The sequence below is a fragment of the Monodon monoceros genome, unplaced genomic scaffold, assembly GCF_005190385.1.
Source record: "Monodon monoceros isolate NGI ecotype Baffin Bay Population unplaced genomic scaffold, NGI_Narwhal_1 Super_Scaffold_21, whole genome shotgun sequence".
NCBI classification, from domain to species: Eukaryota; Metazoa; Chordata; class Mammalia; order Artiodactyla; family Monodontidae; genus Monodon; species Monodon monoceros.
The window spans coordinates 65,288,301-65,311,494 of record NW_021703778.1 but is presented as its reverse complement, the minus strand read 5'-3'; the positions used below and the strand labels follow the sequence as shown (position 1 = coordinate 65,311,494).

The window sequence follows — 23,194 nt, the reverse complement described above, 5'->3', positions numbered from 1 at the left end:
AGAGCTTCTCATATTAGTGACAAACTCTTCTGTGTTCCATTTTGGCCTTTGACCTCATGCCATTTTTCTGTTTTCCTGACTCTCTCTCCTCTGTTTATTCAACACATTCATACAGCGTCTAATTTGTTTAGGCACAGTTCTAGGCACTGGAGGTGAGACCAGCTCTCCGTTCTCTTGGATACTATGTTCTAGTGGAGGAACAGACAAAAACAAAGACATAAGTATATACTACATAGATTATATTACACCATATCACATCACACCATATCGTATCATATCACACCACATCACATCATATCATATCATATACACATTTTTTAAAAAGGTGGTGCTGAGTCTCTCCTCCCCCCGGGGAGGAGAGAAGGAGGGGTCAGAGAGAGGTGTCTCTTGCACATTGCACCTTCTCTGGCCTAGAGCATGAATTTCCTCCTATGGATGAAAACTTGGGCTGGGGAATAAGTGTTCCCTTCAATAGGAGCAACACAGGAGGCAGGAAATGTGGGTGAGTCCCGTGAGTGATACTTCTACCCTAGGCAAGGGGCACCGCCGTGTTCATATTCCCTGAGGCTGACTTGACGGATGCTGGAGAGTCCATCTCTTGAGTGTGGTTGGGTGGCAGAGAACCATGCCAGTAGTCAGGGCCAGCTCATGCTCTGGGCTTCCCATCCCACTCTGACTGCTTCTCTATGTGTTCACCTGGATACCAGTTGTAGCAAGGAGGTGGAAGTTCTCTGCCGTCAGGGATGACATTGTGCTGGACAGCAGAGCCATCCTTACGGTTAGTGAAATGACAGTGATCCTGGCCCTGTGCTCAGCCAGAGGGACTTCATCCCTGGTGACCTGGCTGGTGATGACGGAGGGGACTCGGGGGCAGAGGGCCAGAGAGAGAAGGTGAGAGGTGCGAGCAAGTCTAGGTGTTGTCGGGACACAGTAAAGGGCATGGGGAGTGACTACTAATGGGTGTGCAGTTACTTTTGGGGATGAGAAAATGGTCTGGAATTAGAGAGGGCTGTTGGTTGGGTGTATTAAAAACCATCCATAAAGGGTGAATTTCATGGTGTGTGAACTATATCTAATTTTTTTTACATTTTATTTAATTTATTTATTTTTAAAAGTTTTATTGGAGCATAGTTGATTTACAATTTTGTGTTAGTTTCAGGTGTACAGCAAAGAGATTCAGTTATACGTATAGTGTGACTGTTTCTTAATTAACAAAAACAACTTCACATTCAGTAGAAAGAGGGGAGGAGGCTTGGTCTCCTGACTTCAGCTTTTATATTCTTCCCATCACGCCGCAGCCACCTCTTAATTATATTATTACGTTACCTTATTTTCCATCAAAGGAAAACATCATAAATCCAAAACCATCTGACCAATTCTGCCCCAGGGTTTCCAGGGACTGTCGGTTCCACTTTTGCTATAAGCAAAGTCATTTGATCCCAGTTCAGGCAAAAATAAAAGCCGTGCACTAACAGGAAGTCACGGCCAACGCCTGTACAGGACAGCACTAGCATGAATTACCATAAGAACAGCACGTTTCTGAATCACTGGTGTGATAAGTAAGTGGAAAAAAGGCAAATGCGGTCACAGTATTGCTGGAGGTGAGGGCTGAATTATGTTTCCCAAACTGTTGAATTCTGGAGAGGCCTGGGGTGGGGCTACGATTAAAATCAGTAAACACAAACTGACAGCACCGGCTTGACAGGAGACAGAAAGGTAGCACACTGTGCAGAAGGTGAAAGCTTTTGGGGGAGAATGAAAGGGTCTTCCCACTGCTTCCTACAACCATAGTAACACCTAGAATCCAGTGGGGGTGGGGAGCCTCACAACCATCACCCCTCGACTTACTGGGAAATTCAGCAAAGGAATATCCTGCTTGTGCCACTTACACCTGTAAGACCTAAGGGATGTCACATGCCCTTCCTGAGCCTCAGTTTCCTTATCTGTAGAGTGGGGATATTAATTGTTCATCCCTGGTAAGGTTGATATGAGGGTTAAATGAGATACTGTCTGTGCCCCCTGCCTGCACACAGTAAGATGTCAAAAATAAGATAGCTCTTCTCGGCTAGGAGGTAGCTGGGGAGGTACTGTGGCCTGATTTAACAGACAGAGAAACTGCAGCCAGAAAGAGTGATTCACAGCTTTTCAGAGACAGAACTGAATAAATTCCCGTTTTATGGCCTAGCCTAACAAGACTGCTGACGTTATCTTAAAGATAACATACAAAAAAGGTATAGCAGAAGCAAAGCAGAACATGGAGCCTTCTAGAGCCACTCCCCAGAGAACTCATGTTGCAAACTGTCTCCTACCTTGTCTTTTGAAATCACAAGTCAGCTCAAGACGTACTACCCAGAAGGTTCACAAATCAAGTTAGTTCCCCTCTCTTTTCAGGAGAAATTCTGGGCTCCCTTCTGGGACATTTGAGGGGCTTCAGAGATGGGCCCAGTTCCACTGCCTGGCCTTCCCTTGGGCTGCTCCTTCCCTGGGTCAGCTCTTGGCGTTTCCGTGCGATGTGGGTTACCCTACATGCCTTAGCACCGGCCAGGGCCTCTGCCCAGATCAGCGCTTCATCTCCCGCTCACATGAGAAGGTCCATTTTGAATGTTGCTGCCACGAGAAGCTTCTTCATTCACTGGGCTCTCATCGTTTCCTCCAACTCCCGTGCCCACATGGCTTTGATGCATCAGTGACTCCTTACACCCAAGGACTAGGGCCTGAAACCCCTGGGATGGGATAGGATGGGACAGTTTTGCTGTTAAATAACTTAAGGCCTTAAGTGAAACGTAGAATTGGAGACACTGAGGTCACAGATCTATATGACACCCTTATCTTAATTTTTATGGTTAACTAACCAAAATAACAAGAACTAATATTATTACTAAACCATCGGTAATATTTTTGTACATATTAAGTAATAATTCCTTAGAAATGTTTCAGAATCTACCTCTATTGCAGTTTCAGTGAGAAGCTTGTGTATGCATTTACTTTACACGCATGTTTTTCTTGTCTGATTTTATGACTTGAAACTGATGATTCTTGCCATCCACCAGAAGAAATCCACTTCAATGCCTGCTTTAACTCTCTTCCTTCTCACGAATGGGGGAGTGTGGTTTAAATGCTAGGGTTTACTTTCCTTGTCATTCTTAATCTCTCCCCAGGAGGCATTGTAAATACCTTTGCTCCTGCCCTGCCGTATGGACTATACTTCTTTTTTTCTCCAGCAACCTTTTTCCCCCCTAATTATATCCATAGGAGTGACATGCGATATTCTGGGTGCTGAGAAAGTGTGTAGAAGCAAATAATGCAAATACCAAAATTTGGCAAAAGGAGAATGTGTCACTAGGATGTAATTACTTTAACTATCTTACTTGGGGGCAAGATATAGATTTCCTAATAAAAGTTCATCCAATGGATGAATGAATGAATAAATTTGTAAAGATAGAGACAGGACGAATAAAGTGCAGGGTGAACTTTGGCTTGAAGAACTAGAATAATGACTTTTTATTTGGTTCAGAGCAGGAAGAACTACGAAGGCATGAGCCTATTGTTTGGGGTAGATGATGTCATGTTTACAGATGACAAAGAGAAAATGCAACTGTTTTTCAACTTTGCCATTGTATCAAGGTTAATGATCAACACAGTGAAAAACATGGAAACCAGGAAATGGAAGCCCAAGATAGGGGAAGGAATGGGGAAAAAAAAAAAACCTAACTGTTTTGGATAAGTTCATATCCTCCTTCAGGCAAATTGCGGGTAAATGGACTAGAATGCCTGTCAGTCATCTCTGAGGAATTATGGAAAACAGGAAAGTACTAAAAGACTGAAGGTAAGAAAACAGTGCCCTAATTGTCAAAAAAGGAAAGAAGGTGGAATCTAGAAAGTCTCTAGGTAATTGCTAAATGAATGTTCTGTGAATTCTTGGTAGAAATTCACCTAGAGACAGCAGTGGCTTGCTGTAAATCATGCCCAGTGATCATTTCCCCTTTCAGAAGAACTACTGGCCAGTCAAATTGGGGGTGTGCAACAGGTATGGTATATCTGGATTGTAAGGAGGCATTAAATGGACAAGATGAAGAAATGCTGATTGAGTTATGAGAGAGTTAATCTGTGACTTTTTTGAAAGATGGAACCTAAGGCATTATTGATTGAAGAATGAGTGACAGACTGGAAGGTTTCTAAATACACTCTGTAGAGCTTTGATCTTGAACAGTCATGTTCAATGTTCGTATCAATGACTCGGGTGCACACAGTATGTCTTATCAAATTTGAGGTTTATATAAAGATCAATGATAGTGAGTTTAACGGTAGAATTAGGACCCAAAATAATCTCAGCAAGGTGGAACAGCAGCCTGACGTCAACAAAGTGGAATGTCATGGATGGAAATGTAAAGTTTTGCACTGATTGATGAGTGGCTCTGTGAGAGCCAGCAGTACGTTCCGGATACCAGAAAACTGAATACAAGCCTTGGAATCTTGTTGGAAGTATTTGTATCCAATAACCAGAAAGTAATCGATAATATATTTTTAAAAAATAGGAGTATGGTGTTTGGATGAAAAATATTCCATCCTTTGTTTGCAGGGCAAACAACGTCTGGACACAGGGTTCAGTTTTGGGTGCTGAAAGTTAAAAGGGACTTCGATACACTGGAGGATATCCCAGAACAGACACTGGGATGTCCTGGGGCCCTGAAAACACCCTACGAGGGCATACTGAAGGTCCCAGGAATGCTTAGCTTCTAAAGGAGAAGACCTATGGGAAAATGAAGAGTCATTTTCATAAATCTAGGTAAGAAGGTCAGGACTACAGATGAGTGAGAACGTTGGTGTGGTCTTTCTGATGGTGAGAGTTGTCTGGCAGTGGAAAGAGGTAGTAAGCTCCCTGTCACTGGAGCTATCAGATCAACAAGGCTGAAGAACCCCTTACAGATGATATGGCAAAGTGATTTCCTGGACTGAATAGGGGTTGTGCTCTGTGGCCTCTAAGGGGCGCCAGGGCCAGGCTCTATAGACAGGGGGTCCTCTCCCACACAGGCTGAGCGGGCCCTAGCCATGGGGGAGGAAGTCAGCAGAGGAAGCTGGGAAGACAGACTTCTTGGGCTCCAGGCCTTCTCCTCACTGTAGGTGCTGTCCCGCCATGGGCGTGCCTCTTAGTTCCCACGGATTTCTGGGGTGCTGACAGTTTTGTTCACTGTGTATTTCTTGTCCCTTTAGCTGTCTTCTTTGGCTATCGGGAGTCCAGTGGAGGTGGGACCAGAGCAAAAGTGAATGGGAGCAGGAGGTCATGGGGATGGCCTGGGTCATCTTATGGGTGGAACGGATGGGCTGCGCAGGTGGTGTGCTGGCCTAAAGGACCAGTGGGGCAGCCATCGGCAGGGAGTGACTTCTGACCATGGGCTGGCAGAGCCTGATCTGTGTTGCCGTGTGAGGGTGATGTAATGGAAAGAATGAGACGTGAGGGAACTGCAAGGTCTCCTTGACAGCCAGACATGAAAAATGAGATAATCCCCAGGAGTGGGGACAGTGATGAGTGTTCACGAGCTTTAAAGTCAGAGAGCCTCAGGGTGGAATCCTGGCACTGCCACGAGTCAACTGTGTGTCCCTGGGCAAGTCATTTGACTCCTTGAGCCTCTCTTTCCTCTCTAGTCTGAAGGGCAGAGTAATACCAACTCCCATGTTGTCCGGACAGTAGTGGATTCTCAGGTGCCCGATGGGAAGCATGCGCCTGTCACAAAGGGAGTCTTGAAAGGAAGTTCATCTACGCTCTTCTCCTTTCCCTGGCTTCTTTGTTCTCCTTTTCTTTTCTTTTTCATTTACTTTTCTTAACAACGATAGGCTGGCCAAAGCCAGACGCAGTGCCCCATTTCTAAGCAGGGTTGGGGCAAACACTCCTGTGAAAACCTGACAAAGAGGGTGGGTCCAAGGTTGACAGCTCCATGGCTGGTGGGTCAAGGCCACCAGTTGTCCTTCCAGGGCCATTACTTCAATAGAATATTCCCTTGTGCAAGAGATGAAATACCATCTCCAGCAACATGGTGGCTGTGCCTAACAAGCCCCCTACCCCTCAAGGAAACCACCTGGAGCTCCAGGGCTGTTAGTTCAAGTGAGATGTGTCTGTCTTTCCTAGTCACATGGCAAGTCGTGCTTAGACACTGGCCATCTTCTTTGTGGCGGCAACCATTTAAGCCAAATTTCTTGCTCTTCCCATGTCCCCTTTCTTTTCAAACTACCCCCATATCCCTCACCCATCAGACATCTAGGCAACTACTCCACTCATGAACATTCTCCATTTATATTGTTAGTAGTATCTTGGAAAAATGCACCCATCTTTTGAAGAAACAAAACCTGAAATCCAGATGTACACATGGGGTATCCCTCCAAGCGTGAGGGAACACACCACAGCAGCACCGGTGTGTGCTGCGTTAATGATGGAAAGCTTCCTTTTCATCCTATACAAGCCTTAGGTCTTCCATCTTGGGGGCAATCATAGAGCAAGACTACTTGTACATGAAGTCATAAAATTGCCCCCCAAAATGAGCAGGACATGGCAAGCTATTAAGAAACAATTGAGAAAAGTAAAGAGAGAAGCTAACTGGATTCTAGGCAGTTTGGGGGTTTCTGGGGACCAGAGTGTAGCCACACTCTAACCCTGGGGAGCACTAAAACATCAATAAGCCTGGCCCTGAGTGTCTGATGGTGAGCTTGGGGCCTGACTGAGGGTAGGCCCTGAAGTGCTGGTGGGTGGACGTAGGTACATTGTATATCACTGTTTGACCACCTTCTCTACAAGCCACAGGTTTGACCATTGGCATGTCAGTTGTTAGACAGTATTTTGTTGTTGGTGTTGTTTTTTGGTCTTTTTTAACACAAACTTCTCCAACAGATTTTTTTTTCTTTTAAGTAATGGGTTTTGAAGAGAAAAACACGTGTGTCAGAAAAGTATAGAATAGAAAATAAATACAAATGTAAGCTGTTTTGTTAATTGCTTTATAACCACAGCAAATTAGCACAGAGAATGCCCTGTACAAAGCAACAGAATAGGGACTTCCATGGTGATCCAGTGGTAAAGAATCCGCCTTCCAATGCAGGGGACACAGGTTCGATCGCTGGTCAGGGAACTAAGGTCCCACATGCCATGGGGCAACTAAGCTCACACGCCATAACTCCTGAGCCCACGCACCTCAACTAGAGAGCCCACATGCCGCAAACTACAGAGCCCACACGCCCTGGAGCCTGCGCGCCACAACCAGAGAGAGAAAACCCACACGCCACAACTAGAGAGAAGCCTGTGCACCACAATGAAACATCCCACATGCCTCAACGAAGATCCCGTGTGCCGCAACTAAGACCCGATGCAGCCAAATAAATTAAAAAAAAAAAACCAAAAAAAACCAAACCACAATAAAGGTTCGAGGATCGACCTGTTCTCTTAGGCAAAGCTGAAGATTTCAGTGTCTGGTATTTGGAATTTAGGCTGCAGTCCTTGTGTTTGGATGGATCACTGGGTGTGTGGCACAGTCCATGCTTTTAACCAGATTTGAACAGAAGAATGGCCACATGGCACAGGTAGAAGTAGATGAAGTGTTGATTTCACGTGTCACATAACTACCTCCCCATGATGCAGTGCCAGGTGGGGTTGTACTTCTTGTCAAACTCTTTCTTGATATCACACTTTTTCCTCTAACCTTCCAACACAAGCTCAGTGACCCTCCTACCAACATGTCTCCTTAAATTGTTGAAAATGTACCTCTTTAGAGAAGGAAATCTTGCTCCCCCAGGTATGCGCTGTCTTCTCATGAGCTCAGCTTCCCGAGAGAACTCCAGTTTCCTTCCAACACAGTCCCTGGTTTTTGTTGAACTAGTTGGAGAGGGTTTCTGTTATTTTTGCCTGAAGGAAGGGGAGTCTGAACAAAGTGGAAGGTGCCCAGTTGCTTCCTGAGCCTGGGGCAGCGAGAAGATGCCTATGGGTAGGAGGGAAAATTGGCTTCGCTGAGGCAGCACTAGAAAGGCCTTTGAAATTGTTGAGGTGTGGACAGAGGTGGAATATCTTTATTAATTCCAAGTTTGGTCATCGTTCCTTTGTTCCATGATTAGAAAATGTAGGTTGACCCTTTAACCACAGGGCTTCATAACCATCGTTGGAAATGCTTTGCATTTTATTCTCATGTTTACCATGTCTCAGCTCAGCTGAGAGAAACCAGAGCCCATCGGTGACATTCATATTCACATGGTCAAAGAGACACATGAATAATGTTTGTCTCCAGGAGAGATCGTACAATAATGATGAGAGAGATGTGAGTAAATTATTCTGACAGTGACTTAGTCATTCTGCTGCCCCACATGAATCACTTGTAGAGGCCAAACAAGTATTAATACAGAGATGTGTCCCAAACAGAGGGACAAATGTGACATTCTGTAATAGCTCTCTTTGTCATTTATGGTCCAAAACAGATGAGCTTTGGAACATGTTATTTTATTGCTGAAATCAATCAAGGCTGGCCTCAGGCCAGTGCTTAGAATAGCTGTTGCAACTGTCTGGCAGATGGAGAGATTGCTGCCCCAGGCCTCCTGGGCTTGCCCTTCTGTTGGCCCAAACTCAAAGCCGGCCCCCAACCCTCCACCTTCCGCTCCAGTCCACAGTGGTTGCATCCCCTCCCCACATTTACTGAGGGGCCCAGCGCAGACCCAGCACAACCACACCTTGGCATGATGTAGCTTGGCTCCCTCTCTTTCTCAAAAACTAAACCAGGGCTTCCCTGGTGGCGCAGTGGTTGAGAGTCCGCCTGCCGATGCAGGGGACACGGGCTCGTGCCCCAGTCTGGGAAGACCCCACATGCTGCGGAGCGGCTAGGCCCGTGAGCTATGGCCGCTGGGCCTGCGCGTCCGGAGACTGCGCTCCGCAACAGGAGAGGCCACAGCAGTGAGAGGCCGCGTACCGCGCAAAAAAAAAAAAAAAAAAAAAACCATGCTTTTTCCATACTCCACAGCACAAGCTGAGTCATAAAAGCCACCGGTCATTTCGAGAATTTTCTCTCCCCTGTGGGAAAGGATTTCACGCTTGGCTACATGCTGTTGTCTACCGCTGGCCTTACTGTGGGACACAGGGAGCCTCCCAGGACTCTGGTGTCGTGCTAAAAGCACTGACCACCAAGGAGGCTGAAATTTCAGGTTCTCGTTGTAGTTGTGCCACTAATGGGCTGTGTGAGCCGGGCAACACCCTGCGCTTCTCTGGGCCTGGTTCCTCCAACTGTATTGGGCTCAGCTTGGGCTGGGATTGGGGTCCTGCAGATATGCTTTGGGGACTCTGCAAACTCTTGAGTCAAATTTCATTAAAAAATGAAAGTGCCTTTAAACAGTAATAAAAGACAACAAACAGATTTATTGTAATTTTAACCATAGGAGGTATGAGCGCATTAATTTATAGTTCCATGTGAACTTCTTCTGTGGCCTTGGAAAAATCTTGTTGGAACATCTCCGCTGTGCATATATATATATATATATTTTTTTTTTTGGCTGTGCTGGGTCTTTGTTGCTGCGCACGGACTTTCTCTAGTTGCTGCTAGCAGGGGGGCTACTCTTCCCTGTGGTACACGGGCTTCCCATTGCGGTGGCTTCTCTTGTTGCGGAGCACGGGCTCTAGGTGCATGGGGTTCAGTAGCTGTGGTGTGCAGGCTCAGTAGTTGTAGCTCGTGCACTCTAGAGCGCAGGCTCAGTAGTTGTGGTGCATGGGCTTAGTTGCTCTGCGGCATGTGGGATCTTCCCAGACCAGGGATTGGCAGGTGGATCCTTAACCACTGCTCCACCAGGGAAGTCCCCTCAGCTGTGCATACATTTAAATCTCTTGTCGATGTGTACTGACCTGGAATTGTGTATTGACCAGCCATTTCTCACTGGTCTTGTGTGAAAGTCAAGGCTATGCATGTGTCTTAGCACAGCCCCATGGACCATGCTGGATTCAAGGCTGGGCCAAGCTCAGATGCATCATTACAGAGTAATTCTCACTTGTGGGATAACTAGTGAATTGCAAACATGTGGCAATGGGAAAATATTATGTTATAGATAACTTAAGCAATGATTGTGCTTTCTGGGTGCTTTTTGCTATATAGGTATTTATGTCTTCAAGCTTTAGGGACAGCTTTCTCAAAGGATCTCCCAAGATTGCCAGAAGAGCTGTTAAAAGCCTGGGACCATTAACAGTGTGCAGCAGGGCTTCCTTGATACTGAGCAACCCAAACAACAAGTTACTGAAGATGATAGAAAATGTAACTGTCATCTAATGTCCTAATTTCAACACAGTCTCCTGTTCATACATTTTTGGGTTATAATGAGCAAAGGTTATACATTTTCACTGAAATTTTTTATATTAATGAAATAGGATATATTTCTGTTTCACAAATATCAGTATCTAGGGTAAGATTTAGTTTGAAAGAAGAGAGATGTTTCCTACTGGAAATGTTTGCAGTCCCCTGGGGTGATGACCCTTCCTATTTCTACTGCCATTCCAGCTGCGGCCACCCTTGTATGAGGGGGACACCTATCTGGTGTGATCTGAGGCCACCAGAAAGGTCCTTGCTATTGATGTGGTTTTCTTTACCAAGAGGTAAAGCCTTTCTTTTCTGTGATGAGGCTGAATGGTTATCATGCCATGCTTCTGGAAGGAATGTCCAGAGAAGTAGAAATTCACATGAGGTTGAAAAGATCGACATTAGGACCTTCCTGGAGAGTAGGTTTTGGCTGCTGTGGAATCTCCCAGCTATATAAATGGGGTAAAAAAGGGAGAATTTCAAGGACAGTGGAAACTGGACTTTTCTGATTTCCCCAGTGGTTTTGACCGAGAATTTTTGTTCTAACTCTAGAGAAAATAATTTTCTGATGAGTGGGGTGGGGGGCTCAGTATTATTCATAAAGTACCAACTATGAACTCACTGTGGTAGGAGACATTCTTACCTGTGTGCTCTCTTTAATCCTCACAACAACAACTTTGCACGGTAGTTACTATTACTTCCAAATTACAGGTGAGGAAATTGAGATGTCGAGAGAGCAAATAATTTGCTCCAAGGGGTCTGCCTGTTAAAAGGCAAAATGGGACTGAAAAGCCTGGTGCTTCCTTCACGTTCCACGTCAGGGCAGAGGCTAGAGCCTGTAGCCTTTCTTCCCTTTGCTGTAAATAGGAGGGGAATGTGCCTCCATGACATTGGAGATTTGTGAACACGGCCAAGATGGTAGCCACCAGATGAAGCTGGAGGGCAGCTGGGGACGCACTGTAGGAATGAACATGTTGGTACTGGGGTTTCGCCTTTGCAGGGAATCACACGGCAATCTGAGTTGAGTCATTTCTCCTGGTTTCAGCTGGAAGAAGTATAGATTAAGCTCCCGGCAAAGGAGAACTGAGGGAGAAAGCAGGATGAGTGTGAGTCTCTGAACTTATCCTCGTGGGACTTTATATTTGTTACTGATTGATAAGTCATAACAAGTCTTTCTTGCGTCCAGCTGATTCTAGTTACTGATTTAACCAGGGCATGGTAATGTGGCTGCTATTCTGTGCACGAAGCTTTTAAAGATGTCACTTTCATCCACTGGCCCGGAGCTCCTAGTGGGCAAAGGCTGTCCTATTCACCACCCTCCCCACCCAAGCCCCTGGCACACCAGCTCTCAGGCTCAGTGACCCCCTGCAGAGATGGGGCCCAGAAAAATGCACTGGAAAACAAAATCTCCACTGCTAATTTTGTTGTCATGTAATCAGGGTTGAGACTCACTCACCTAGTACCTAATAGGTGGTCAATTTATTTTTCTTGAGCAATTTAGTAAATGAAGATTGAAGGTCGCGGTGACCATGGAAATGCGCCACAGATCTCCTGCCAGCAGGGGGATATTTAACTGACGGCCCCAGCTGCAGCCTCTTTGAATCCACCATGGTGTTTGCACAAGGCCAAGCTTCCTGTGGGCTGCTTCCAGCCAAGGACAGAACATGGCGGGGATATTCATGGAATCCCGTGGCTGTGAGACGCATGGCTCCTCTAATGGGCAACTTTGGCTTGAGGACACCCTACCTGTCTGTTACAGAGTGAATTGTGTCCCCCCAAATTCATGTGTTGAAGTCCTAACCCCAGTACCTCAGAATGTGACTTGTTAAGAGGTAATTAAATTAAAATGAGATCATGATGGTGGGCCCTAACCCAATATGACTGGTGTTCTTATCAGAAGAGGAGATTAGGGTACAGGACTATACAGAGGGAAGATGAAGTGCAGACACAGGGAGAGGACAGCCATCTACAAGCCAAGAAGAAAGCCCTCGGAATAAAACCAATCCTGCCAACACCTCGATCTCAGACTTGTAGCCTCCAGAACTGTGGGAAAATTTCCATTCTTTAAGCCACCCAGTCCACGGTGTTTTGTTCTGGCAGCCCTAGGAAAATGATTTCAGTCTATCTGAAACATTCTTAGAATGGTGCTGTAGGTTTGAGACCCTTCCTCCCCAGCCTTCCTGTGTCCCCCTCTCCCTTCCCAGCTGACAGACCTGCATTGGGTCCTGGAGGTTCTCTCCACCTCCCCCAGTTCCCCCTGCTCCTTTTCCCTCACAGGTGTTTCCCTCCCCTCTTGGCATCTGCTTCTCAGAGGACCCAAACTATCACAAGTGTGTAGAGAAAACATTATTTGGGAATGTAATACATTCCTGAGATTATTTTATTTTATACTTTTTATTATTTATTTATTTGGTTGCACCGGGTCTTAGTTGCAGCTCACCAGCTCCTTAGTTGCAGCACATGGGTTCCTTAGTCGTGGCATGTGAATTCTTAGTTGCGGCATATGCATGTGGAATCTAGTTCCCTGACCAGGGATCGAACCTGGGCCCCCTGCATTGGGAACGTGGAGTATTATCCACTGCGCCACCAGAGAAGTCCCCCTGAGATTATTTTAAACTAAGTTCTAATAGGAGGTGACAGTGCAAATTTATTTTGCACATCAGTCCTACTTGCCAGTATATACAGGTTTTATGCCCTGCCCATGTTTCCTGCCCTGGTCCTCTGGCGCCACAGCTGTTATGGGGCTGCCTACCACTGCTTGGGAAGGGAGGGAAGGGAAATGACCCCCCATCTGGTAGGACTGTAGCATGCCAGAGCTGGAAAGGACCTCAGAGATGATCACTCAAGTCCTGGCCCCCACCTCACACCTGGAGAGACCGAGCACCCAAATGTTAAGTGTCCAGTTGACACACCAGGGTCACAGAGCTGACAAATGGCTCTTATTGACGTTTCCAGGAATGTGTTTCTTAGAAGTAAATAGAGATTGTTATTTAAAGTGACATGTTTGGCTTCCCTGTGGTTATAGTTACTTCTACTGGTTACCTGTGGTCCTGTTAATGAAATACTGGCTTTCTAGTCACACATGCGATTAGAAGGAAAGATGCCTTTCTCCCTTTCATCAACACTAGCTGTTTCTAGGCACAGGCTTCTGATAGCACTGAAGACTGTGTTGATCTTTTATGAGCTGTCACGGAGGATAAAGCCTGGCTCAGTAACTGAAGCCATAACATGCCCACACAGAATAGCAAGGCCTGCCTTGGTCTGGCAGCAAAGTGGATAGGGTCTGCCTCTTCCTCCATTTGTCCCCAGCAGATTTCATGTCGTATTGCCAGCAAGCTGGCTGAGCCTGCCCTCGTCAGCTTGGGGTGGAGGAGCCTGAGTGAGGGGCTAGAGATATTAGGCAGAGGCTTAGCTTGAATCCAAGGCCTCCCAGCATTCTTTCTTCAAAATCTAGTGAATGGCTTGTGCTGTTAATATGGAGTTTGATCTTAATTGTTAGGGAAATGGGGCATCCTCTGCTTTCCCACACCTCTCTGAATCAGGAGGCCAATTTAGAGTTGTCATAGGAAAAGAGCATCTCACAATTCCTGGGTTCCAAGGAGCCTCAGGGACCAGACAGTTTCTTCTTGAACATCAACGATTTTGCAGACAGTCGTGAGGCAGAGCCTAACTCCCAAAGGAGGTAGCCCAGCCACTGTAATAAAAACAGGCAGCCAGGTGCTCACTTTGGCAGCACATATACTCAGATTGAAACAATACAGAGAAGGTTAGCCTGGCCCCTGTGCAAGGATGACACACAAATTTGTGAACACTTAACATACTTTTTTAGAAAAAGGCAACCAGCTTTCAGGCTGCAGTTTGCTAGTTCAGTTTTTAAAAACAGTGCATTAGGGCTTCCCTGGTGGCACAGTGGTTGAGAGTCCGCCTGCCAATGTAAGGGACACGGGTTCGTGTCCCGGTCTGGGAAGATCCCTCATGCCGTGGAGCGGCTGGGCCCGTGAGCCATGGCCGCTGAGCCTGCGCGTCCGGAACCTGTGCTCCGCAACGGGAGAGGCCACAACAGTGAGAGGCCCGCCTACCGCAAAAAAAAAAAAAAAAAAATAGTGCATTAAAATATTATTTAACTTGCTGAATTTTTGGTGCCCTCTTAAATTTCACTCCCACGGAAAGTCCCAGCTCTGGGATACTTATTGCTTTCTGTCCAGCATTTAGTCCCTTCCTCCCTGGTACCAGGACACCTAGTTTCTTTGGAAAATTACCCCTCTGTCTCTATTCTTATTTGTGTGGTTTGGGTGGGATTGACTTCACCCCCAACCCAGGAATGGGATGTGATTGGCTTAAACCAGTCAACGTATCCCTTCCCCATATGATGGTTGGTTCAAGCGGAGGGAGGGCAATTACACTTGTCCAAGAAGAGTGACCTTGGGAATTAAGCTGGGAATGCAGGGCCACAGACACTTTCTCCTCCTTGGGTTTGTGGTGTGAGGATGTCTGGCCAGAAATTGCTGAGACACCTGGAAGTGAGCTTGCAGCTCTGAGCCACCCTCTGGGCCCTGCCGAAGGAAGAATCCAGGAATAGATGCAGGTCCTGTGGGATCTGTAGCTTACACGATTTTGGTGCTCTCTTTAGGAAAATGAACAATAATTACAAATACATAAGTACTAATGTGAACATTTAATTAGAATGAGAAAAGAAGTCATCACAAATTACAAACTGGAAAGACCCGACAAATACCACAAACATCACAAAATCTGGGTAAACGCACATTTTATTTAATCAGCATCTGACACACCTTGAAAGTACTTTCCCCGTGTTTTAGCCTCTACATACTATTTGACCACCTCTTTATATTACAATAATTTAATCGTGTGATTTTTTTATAGTGAGGAAAGAGTCTTTCCTTTAGTATGGATGATTTAAATATTTTATTACTGATGGCTTAGAAAAGTTTGTTTCAGCGTCATGGTTCATTAATGGTAGTGTCCTGTAACATTTTTAGGATTGCTGTCAGATATGAAAGTTTAAGTTTCATTAGCTTCACGGTAGATCTACTCTTATCTCATTCTTTTCCCCGATGCAAACTACGTATTAGATGATACTCCCCTGCCTCTTAAGATCTCTATAAGACTTAGCTCAAATTCCTATTCCAGGCTTTGTTAAAATATATGATGCCCTCCCCAAGATTTCTACAATCCCTGGGTAGGTTCTTCTGTACTCATGGCAGTTATTTTAGGGTAGCCCAACATCTATTCACCCTATGTCTAGTGACAGTATTTTTGGTCTTTCCTCTCTTCTCCCTTTATTAGTCTGTATAGTGGAATGGGACCTACCTCCAAAATTCAGGGTTGGAGCACCTGTCCCATATCCAAGACCTCCTGGCCACCACCTTTGGCTCTGGGATGGGCATGAGACTCAGTCAGAATTCATGATATTCAATTAGTCTTTTGTTGAAACTTTTGGGAAAGAGATGTAGGTGTGAGGTCTGATAAAGTATTAAAAGTGTCCAAGGGATTGCAGCACTGTGTGAATAAAAAACTGAATTTGATTCTCTTAAAAAGGGGAAGACATCCAGCTTCTTGACCTTTAAGGGTGAAGAATGAGCCCAGCCAAGGGCAAGACAAGCCAGTCTCTTTATAGCAAAAAAGGTTCATAAACCTTAACCCAGTGACCCATCTATTTCGAGTCACATTTAATACGTAGAATGTTTGAGTTGGGAGGGCCCTTCTTATGAGGCAAGGCTCGGAAATACTAGGATTTCATTACTAAAAAATAAAGTTCATATTCAATAGGAGTCTGGCTTGTAATTTTTCACTTTTTTTTTTTTTTTTTTGCGGTACGCGGGCCTCTCCCGTTGCGGAGCACAGGCTCCAGACGCGCAGGCTCAGCGGCCATGGCTCACGGGCCCAGCCGCTCCGCGGCACATGGGATCTTCCCGGACCGGGGCACGAACCCGTGTCCCCTGCATCGGCAGGCGGACTCTTAACCACTGCGCCACCAGGGAAGCCCTGGCTTGTAATTTTTATTAATCTTGCTTCTCAAACCTCCCATGACACCCAGAATCCCTATATATAAATAGAGACAGAGAGGAAGAGAGAAAGAGAAAGAGAGAGAGCACAAAAACTCACGACAGAATTAGTCATTCAGCCTTTTGATCTCCCACACTACTTTGCTCATTCCATTCATAAGAGCTCTTTTTTTTAGTCTATGTCAGTGTGTTTATGGACCTACCTCCTCCTCCACTAGGCTTTCAAGGTCCTTCAAAAGTTCTTTTTATATTGCATGTTCCCCAACAATGCCTGGCCACATAATGGGGACTCAAAATAAGCAAGACAGACTTAGAATCTCAGTTCTTTCACTGGCTGACTAGATATCCTTGGAGAAATTATTTTAACCTTTATGTAAGCTCTCAGCACATGCTTGGTGCAGAATATATGCTCTTCCCTCTGAATGAATGAAGCTGAGGAAGAAACTGATGATTCCCAGAAAACTATTAAGGATATGTGTGACAAGAATCCATGACTTTTGTACTCTTGGCCCAAGAGTCTTACCTGCGAATCTTTCTTCAGATAAGAGGAAGCCATTGCTGGAACTCACCTCCCAAATCCAGCTTTTTCATGTTTGACAGGAGAGCTGTAACCCATAGCAACTCCTCGCCATAGTGGATAGAATGCTATACAGAAGGAACCATGTGGCTGGGCTTTATGCACAGCTGATTAAATATTTGAGCAACTCATTTTATAATGTGACTTCACTAAGTGCGTACTTATCGCACCAAACCTATTGGCAATTAGAGGGCTCAGAAATCACCTTGAATGCAAAGGCAAATCCTTCACTGCTTAAAACAGAAAAATCACTAACACTCTCCTGGTGGATGCAAATAGAGATGTTGGGACATATGCCATGTTTAATGACTCAGCCAGAGACAAGTCCCTGTCAATGGGACTCCTCCAAGCTTGCCCAAATGTTACATGACAAGCAGTTGTAAAGTATGATTTAGAACTTTTATTCTGGTAGTAAAATCCAGTGAATGTAGCTAAGGTTGGGGTTTACATTCATGTTAAGCCTCTGGCGAGCAATAACTTCCTTTTGAGTTGTCCGTGGCTGCTTGACTTCCTCTGACGTCAATGAATTAGGCAGACTTCCTTCTAAACACATTTTTTAAAAAAGAATGCATAGAATAGAAAACATCAGCATCCTTCACATGTAGTAAGAGTAGGAATGTTCCATGTAGTATTTATTTTAGTTTTCATGCATGAAATATATTATGATATAAATGTATTATTTATTGTGGGTCATGATAAGAAAAAAAAAAATTGAAAGCCACTGGGTTTGACAATGCAGGATCTTAGTTCCCCGAGCAGGGATTGAACCCGTCTCCGCTGCAGTGGAAGTGTGGAGTCTTAACCACTGGACTGCCAGGGAAGTCCCAGGACTCTTCTGTTTTTAAGATGGTTTTACCAAATATTTGTTTTCATCTAGTGCCACAAATCTTTTAGTGAAAATTAAATATTGTCACAGATCATTTTGGTAATGACATCTACTATTTGTTGGATACCCACTACCTCCCTGACATTGTAGAAGTTGCTTCCCATAACTTATTTGCAAGGTAAGCTTTAATATTCCTATTTTAGCACTGAGGAATCTAAGGTTTAAAGCTATCCATTGGTGTGCCCACCATCACACCACTTGCAAATATCTCACTTTAGGACTCACCTCCTTTTGCTTATGCATAGCATTTTAATGAAAAAATAATAAAAGAATAGTTAAAGTGCTCTAAAAATCTGTTAATTTGGGTTTGGAAGAGATCTGAAACTCTTTGGATGCAGTTGTTTGGGAATTTGCCCTGCACACACAAAATCTGGATCTGTTGGGAGAATACTGGGAAAGAGAGAGGCAAAAGAATGGATGTCCAGGGGCTTCCCTGCTGGCGCAGTGGTTGAGAGTCCACCTGCCGATGCAGGCGACACGGGTTCGTGCCCTGCTCCGGGAAGATCCCACATGCCGCGGAGTGGCTGGGCCCGTGAGCCATGGCCGCTAAGCCTGCGTGTCCGGAGCCTGTGCTCTGCAACGGGAGAGGCCACAACAGTGAAAGGCCTGCGTACCGCAAAAAAAAAAAAATAAAAATAAAAAAAAAAAGAATGGGTGTCCAGCTGCCTATGCTTCCTAGAAACTGACTCAGATGATCTAAGGAAGATAAAAATAGAAGACACTCTGCATCAACTCTGAAACCACAGAAAGTGTCCTCTGTATTGTCAGCTTGAAGGAATTTCTGTCACATGTAATCATCCAGGGCCGAGTCACAGCTCTGTTTACTGAGAAAGTAGTACTAAGTCATGGAAAATCCTAGTAGTATCCCTGGTCCCTGGCTCAGACATCCTTAAATTTAGAGGGTTGATAAACTGTCATCTCTAGTTCTAACCTCTCTTCCTCTCCCTACCAGATCTTCTTCTTCCAATGCTTATCAACACATGCAAAGAGATACCTTGACACGGGTTCGATCCCTGGTCTGGGAGGATCCCACATGCCACGGAGCAACTAAGCCCGTGTGCCACAACTAATGAGCCTGCGCTCTAGAGCCCACGAGCCACAACTACTGAGCCCGCGCACCTAGAACCCATGCTCCACAACAAGAGAAGCCACCGCAATGAGAAGCCCGCGCACCGCAACTAAGAGTAGCCCCTGCTCACTGCAACTAGAGAAAGCCCATGCACAGCAATGAAGACCCAACACCGCCAAAAATTAAAAAAAATTAGAAACTCTTTTAAATAGGTCCTGAAATAAAATTCATAAATAATAAGACCTACCTATAGTTATAACTTTAAAAAAGTAATATAATACCACAACTATAATGGAGAAATAAATGTAATAATGATAAAATTTATTTCAACATTGAAATGGTAAGGAACGATTTCACTAAAAGACATAGTGAATTGGTCAGATGGTTGCACCTATGCTTGATAAATGAGTCAGGCTTTAAGAGAAGGAAACAGATAAGATAACACCCAATATACAAGATATAAGGGAGAATGAAAGAGCAATAGTAGCTGGGCAGGACGCTGAAGGAGGAACTAGTGTGAGGATACACAGTAGCAGACCAGAGTCATTTGTCTGTGATAAGAGAAAGCAGGAGGTAACCTTAACTGAAGTAGGGATAACATGCCAAGATAAACTACATACTAATATAGTGGAGAAAATGAGGAAGTGTGACACCATCTCCCTAATAAGCTGGGACTTATTCATAAATGTAGCATCAATTGTTGCTTTTGTTGTGAGATGAACTGAGGAGGGACAGAGTTTTATGGAAACCTTCCTATTCTGAAATCCTGCCACATGGTGAGTTGTTTTTTTTTTTATAAATTCCATCTCTAGTACGTGAGAACAGCTTTGGGGACGATATACTTCAATAGTGTTGGAGGGTAAAAGATAGACTGGAAAAAGAACAGTCATTCAAGAGTAGACACTGAAGGTCCTTGTAGAGTAAGATGGAAAAGAACCCAGGCAACCCTAAATGTATAATTGCAATACTAGGTTTCTTATCATTGTTCTAAAAAATTTTAAATAAGTGATAGTAAAATTGTAAATATTAAGAAAAACTTTTATTAAGGAAATTCCATGATGTTTATGCATTTAATATATGTCCATATTTTAATAATATTTTGATCTAAATCTGCTTAAGAATCTACTAAATTCTGCAAAAGGGAGTCTCAAATGTCTTCTGTTACATTTTTACATGAGACAGTTTTAAGTACAAACTAACACAGGTGTGTGCAGTACAAAGCCAGCAAGTGGAGTGATTCTCCACAGTGATGAACAACTTTTGATATATTTCCAAGCAAAACAAAGTACTGATTTGCATGGTAGTTGTACTCTTGGAAAAATCAGTGTTTCTATTAAAACAAAGCAAAACCTACTTCATGTTGGATGGACCTAGAGTTTGTCATACTGAGTGAAGTAAGTCAGACAGAGAAAGAGAAATATTGTCTGATATCGCTTATATGCGGAATCTAAAAAGAAATGATACAAATGAACTTATTTACAAAACAGAAACAGACTCACAGACTTAGAGGAGGAACTTATGGCTACCAGAGGGAAGGGTGGAGGGAGGGTTAGTTAGGCAATTGGGGATTGACATGTACACACTGCTGTATTTAAAATGGATAACCAACAAGGAACTACTGTGTGTAGCACAGGGAACTCTGCTCAGTATTATGTAAAAACCTAAATGTGAAAAGAAAAAGGATAAAAAACAAACAAACAAAAAACCTACTTCATGTTATATGTAAAAACAGAGGTAGGTTCTAGGCTTGTATAATGATAAAGAGGTTTTTCCAGTATGTGAATACCTAGTGGAACATTGAAATGTCATGCCAGACTTGGGAAAATTCTTCGTTGTCTGGGACTGTCAAATTGCAGGTCATTTAGTATCCCCAGTTTATCCACCACATGTGGACAGTGTTCCTATAATCATCGTGCTGACCAAAAGCCCTTCTTCAAATTACCAAAATGCCCCCTGAGATATAGCACCCCATTAAGAACCACTGCTTTAAGCCATGAAATGATCTAATCTGCCTGTTCCCCAGCTGCTCTGTCAAGAGCCCTTCTTCCCTCCCCACTCTGATGCGGGTGCGACCTCAGGGCCTGAGCTGAAGGCTGTTAACCAGCGCCTGGCCGGCTGATGTGGCTTTCCTGGGCCGTGACCCAGCTGCTGTGGTTCTGAGCGTCATTAACATCCCACTCTCTCACCTACCCCCTCCTTCTAGAGGCAAGTGACACAGAGTCCACTGACTGGGATGTGAGCCAGGGAGAGGGAGGAACACAGGTTTCTATCACGTACCCCACGAGAGGATGCATATTGCTTGACTCCTAAACTTTTCACCGCAAGTGTAACAACTGCTTATTCAGCAGGATTCCTCTTGCTGTTCCTCCCACTTGCAGTGATTTAAAGATTCAAGATCTCTTCAAGGTTGAATGCCCATCCATCAATTCCTCTGTCCAGGGCTTTGCTAACCCATACGATGGAGATGATGGTGCCTTCCTGTAAATTACTAATAGGCACCCCCTAGACACTTCTGTAGGAAAATGCCGTAACATGCTGATTTTGTCATAATAAATCCACAGATCTGTACTGTCTACAATGTGAATGTTCCCCTCCCCCACCCCCAGTACACAATAGGCTCAAACCTAGAGGCAGTTCTGGACTTTTTGGTCTGGATGATTCAGGCCATAGCTACCTCCTGGTCACTGCTGATTGTAATCATTCTGACTCTGAATTAAATCAGCAAATGCTGGGACTTCCCTGGTGGTCCAGTGGTTAAGACTACACGCTCCCAATGCAGGGGGCCCAGGTCTGATCCCTGGTCGGGGAAGTAGATCCTGAGTGCTGCAGTGAAGACCCGGCACAGCCAGATAAATAAATAAATAAATCAGCAAACAACTCTTAATCACCTACTATATGTAAAGAGGGAAATATAAAAGGGATTAGGACATGGCCCCTTGAGACACTCATAATTTAAGTTTGTGAAAAGAAAGTGTGCTGTATATTTCCCTGTCTGCTGCTTTTGGATTAGCAACTTGTTGTAGATAATTTACTTAACTTTATTGCATATGGTTTTCCAATAGGGATTCAACTGGTCTACCAATATCATAGTAATCATATGAAATATGAGGATTTGGAGAAAGATGCACGCACCTTAGACACTTGAATAATTGGGGCTTACATGATTTTTCTCCTACATAAACATGACTGCTTTGGAATCAGAATCTTGCTGGAAAGTGTAAACTCTTGCCTTGAAAGAGACTCAATTTTATCTTGAGGCCAGTTGAAAGATATATCACTTTTTAGAGTGACGACTGAGCATTTTTTTTCTAGTGATTTCCTGGTGAGCTGCTTTTATTTTTCAGCTGACAATGCACATAGGATGTGACCTTCTCAGAAACTAAGAAAAAAAACTGTGGCTTTAATTAGTTATTTGACATAAATACAACAATCATATTTTCCTTTAGAAGCACTTCAGTACTGTTCTCATGATTAAAGTGCACTAATAAAGTCAAAGGACCACTCAGAAAGTCATAAGAGTTCAAGGGTTAGAACAGTACTGACTTGTTCACATTCCAGACTCCAAATGATGTCATTTACATTGGTGAAAACAACATAGTATAACTTCAAGAAAAACGTATTGAATCAAGCAATACAAATTCGACAAAAGGTATAAGAGATATATTTCAAATAAGCTGCACATCATTATCATTTACCCAAGATCATCAAAAAGAGAAATTGAAATTATCTGTAAACGTGCTACGATAGCATTACCTACCATGAAACGAGGGCAAGGTTTTTTGAAGCATATTCTTTGCAAGTTTTATTTTTGACAACTTGCATTGCTAGCAGAATAGTTTCTTTCTTCCCAAATAAAAACTCTTTAAGGAACTCTGGAGGACAAGAAAATTTAACAAGTTACCTCAACTTAGAATTAAAAGCTAGGCAGCTGAAAAAAGGAAGTTATAAAATTATCAGTGATCTGATTCACATTTTAAAGTTTGTTTTGTATTGACAGAATATCTTCTTTACTTTTTGCCGCTGTTGGTTTCAAGCTTCCAAGTTGACAAACGTAGTAATTTTTCCTTCACCACAAATAATGATATTTGGTTATTAATAAAGTTATGTTCCCATGTGTGGCAAAGTAAGCCTATTTTTAGGTACTAGGGGTGGGTGTTGGAGGACTAACATCTGTTGTTTTTGCTTCGCATCCCTGTGCTCTCTCTCCTGAGATAACACCCCCTTCCTTGGAGGAACTGCCCCTCCACTACTCCGTGAGGTTCTTGGTTCTACTGCCAACAGTGGTACCCTTCCTTGGCCATGGTGATTGGCCCAGGGAGGGTCCAATGACTATGC

General features: G+C 44.1%; 1 non-coding gene across 1 annotated transcript; it reads left to right on the top strand.

The window, feature by feature from the left end:
- Positions 1–14,018: 14,018 nt before the first annotated feature.
- Positions 14,019–14,126, top strand: LOC114905259. Its single transcript, XR_003796121.1, has one exon. It is a non-coding gene; the product is annotated as a U6 spliceosomal RNA (small nuclear RNA).
- The last annotated feature ends 9,068 nt before the right edge of the window (positions 14,127–23,194 follow it).